Source organism: Rhinopithecus roxellana, chromosome 6 (genome assembly GCF_007565055.1).
Source record: "Rhinopithecus roxellana isolate Shanxi Qingling chromosome 6, ASM756505v1, whole genome shotgun sequence".
NCBI classification, from domain to species: domain Eukaryota; kingdom Metazoa; phylum Chordata; class Mammalia; order Primates; family Cercopithecidae; genus Rhinopithecus; species Rhinopithecus roxellana.
The window spans coordinates 155,972,785-155,976,032 of record NC_044554.1 but is presented as its reverse complement, the minus strand read 5'-3'; the positions used below and the strand labels follow the sequence as shown (position 1 = coordinate 155,976,032).

Below are 3,248 nucleotides of genomic sequence, written 5' to 3'. Positions count from 1 at the left end.
AGAACTGAAAAGCCCAGTCACAGCCCTTACCACTGCCTCCTCTAACAGCTTTAGCCAAATGGAGACAATATCGGGGTGGGCAGTGGGCTGGGCCTTCCCCCCTACCCCAGCAATCTGGACAAGAATATGAGTCTGTCTTTCCCCCACCTCTTCTGCTGGCCACAGTGGGAGACATCCAAAACCTCAGAAGTTTACCCCTCCCTAGTAGCCATGGAAGTGACAGAGCCAAGCCTGGATGGCCTGAGGCCTACCTCACACTTGGGAAGCCGAGAAGAGGTCCTGATCTGCCAGATTTGGGCCTGATATGCCAAAAGTGAGCCTAATCCATCAGAAGCCAGCACTATACTGTATTCCGGAAATAAGGAGACTCTCCAGAAAGAGGCCTGACCTACTGGAAGTAGGCCTAATCCACAGGAAGTAAGCTTGATCCTGTCGGAAGCTGACTTGGCCAGCCAGAGTGAGGATGAGGCTTAATTGGCAAGGTTGGGATGGAGGGCCTAATCCTTCTCAGGGGCCTCCTGCTTTCTGCCAGATGCAGTGCAGTTTCTTACCCTTTTTTTTTTTTTTTTTTGAAAATAGTATTTTTTTTTTTCTGAGATGGAGTCTCACTCTGTCACCCAGGCTGGAGTGCAGTGGCACAATCGACTCACTGCAACCTCTGCCTTCCAGGTTCAACCGATTCTCCTGCCTCAGCCTGCTGAGTAGCTGGGATTACAGGCACGTACCACCAGGCCCGGCTAATTTTTGTATTTTTAGTAGAGATGGGGTTTCACCATGTTGGTCAGGCTGATCTAACACTCCTGACCTCCTGATCTGCCTGCCTCAGCCTTCCAAAGTGCTGGGATTACAGGTGTGAGCCCCCACGTCCGGCAGGGCTAGGCGTTTCTTCAGGTAAGTCCTCTCCCAGGTTCCCATTACCCTAGTTCCAGGCCAGGATGGCTAATAGTGACCAGGAAAGCAATGGGCGGTGAGCTGGTGGCCCTGTGGGCAGTACCCCACCCTGCCCTGGGTCCTGAAGTTGGATGTTGGGGGAGTCCCCGCCAAAGCACCATTTCTGTTCCATCTCCATTGTCTCTTTAGACTTCCTCTTTTTTCTTTTTTTTTTTTTTTTTTTTTTTTTTTGAGAGAGAGAATTGCTCTGTCCCCCAGGCTGGAGTACAGTGGGGCCATCTCAGCTCACTGCAACCTCCCCCTCCCGGGTTGAAGCGATTCTCTTGCCTCAGCTACCTGAGTAGCTGGGACTACAGGCATGTGCCACCACACCCAGCTAATTTTTGTTTTTTTTGTTTTTGTTTTTGTTTTGTTTTTGTTTTTGTTTTTGTTTTTTTGAGACGGAGTCTCGCTCTGTCGCCCAGGCTGGAGTGCAGTGACCGGATCTTGGCTCACTGCAAGCTCCGCCTCCCGGGTTTACGCCATTCTCCTGCCTCAGCCTCCCGAGTAGCTGGGACTACAGGCGCCCGCCACCTCGCCCAGCTAGTTTTTTTGTATTTTTTAGTAGAGACGGGGTTTCACCTTGTTGGGCAGGCTGGTCTCCAGCTACTGGCCTCAGGTGAACTGCCTGCCTCAGCCTCCCAAAATGCTGGGATTATAGACATGAGCCACTGTGCCTGGCCTGGACTTCCTCTTCTGAGCGCCCTGCTGAACTGTCCTGGTGATGACTGTTCCTGCAGAGGTCTGCGGGACCCCCAGTCACCTGGCCCTGAGATCGTCCAGTGCTCCATGAATGGGGACCATCCGGGCTACGGGAAGGCAGTGAACATGCGAGTACGCTGGGGGAGGAGGATCACCCGCCTGGGCTGGGTGAGCGAGGAACAGGCAGGGCTGAGTCGGTGCCCCTGGTGCTGGGGTAAGTGGCTCTGGGCCCTCGAACGTCCAAGTGGAGCACTGGTGTCATCATGTACACGCTGCTGGCCGGCTCCCCCACCCTTCTGGCCCTGGAAGCAGTTGCTGATGCTGAGGTTGATCATCAGCAGCAACTACCAGTTTGGCTCGCCCATGTGGGATGATTACTCGGACACCGTGAAGGACCTGGTGAGAGGCCAGGAGCCTGGCTCCTGGATTCAGGGCTGCGATGTCAGGCTCCCCTGCCCAGGGAGGCTCCACCTCTCCTGACATGCTGGAGGGGACCTGCCTTGACGTTCTCGGTTCCCCTCTCCTCACCTCCCGGGTCTCCCGATTCCCGGTGGTGCAACCCCAGAGCTTGCACAGCGGAAGAGGCCTTGGCACACCCCTTCTTCCAGCAGTACGTGGTGGAGGAAGTGCGGCACTTCAGCCCCCGGGGGAGGTTGAAGGTACAAAGCGTCCCAACCCAGGCCCTGTGGCAGTTGCCGCCAGCTCCCCAAACGCAAACCTCTAAGTCTTCTCCTCTCCCAGGGATCCTTACACCCAGTGGGGTTCCAGAGTACCCACCCCTCCCCTCCCAGCCGCCCTGTGATGGCTTCAGAGGTGGCAGGTGTCAGCCCACTGGCTCCGTGCCTGTGGATGTTGGCGAAGAGGGAAGTGGGGGACACTAGGAAGACCCCGCAGAAGCCACCAAAGGCTTCGTGGCAAACGAGCCCAGAGCGTCCCTGTGCTGGAGGGGCAGGGCCTGGCAGGGGGGTGCTGCAGCCCAGCTTCTCCGCCTGGCCCTGCAGGTGATCGCTCTGACCTTGCTGGCTTCAGTGCGGATCTACTACCTGTACTGCCGGGTGAAGCCGGTGACACAGAATATCGTCATCCGAGACTCACCCCTACACCCTCCAGCTTCTGTGCCGGCTCATCGATGCCTACGCTTTTGAAATCTATGGCCACTGGGTGAAGAAGGGGCAGCAGCAGAACCGGGCAGCTCTTTTCAAGAACACACCCAAGGTCGTGCTCCTCTCTCTAGCTGAGGAGGACTACTGAGGGGCTGGCCAGTCAGGGAGGGCTGGGGGGCAGGTGAGGAGGGGAAGCCACGGAAATACAAGTCAAAGGGGTGAGATGTGTGCAGGCCTCTGCAGAAGGAGCACTTGGCCCTGGCCAGGAACCCCTGGAGCTAAGGGCATGACCCCCTCTCAAAGGCTGTTAACAAGGGAAGCGGGTGTTCCCACCACACAGCAATACTTGCAGGCTGGGGCATGCCCTGGGTGGGCAGAGATCACTTGTAGCCTGAGAACCAGCAACCCCCTGCTCCTCCACTTCCTAGATGATCCACCATCTCCGTTTCTCTTTAGGGGAGGCCCAGAGTTACTGACACTCAGGCCCTTTTCCCTTAGGGTCACAAGGTGAGG

At 56.6% G+C, this 3,248-nt stretch overlaps 1 pseudogene; it reads left to right on the top strand.

Annotated features, from left to right (window-relative positions):
- The first annotated feature begins 1,654 nt into the window (after window positions 1-1,654).
- On the top strand, window positions 1,655-2,883 carry LOC104678935 (annotated as a pseudogene).
- The last annotated feature ends 365 nt before the right edge of the window (window positions 2,884-3,248 follow it).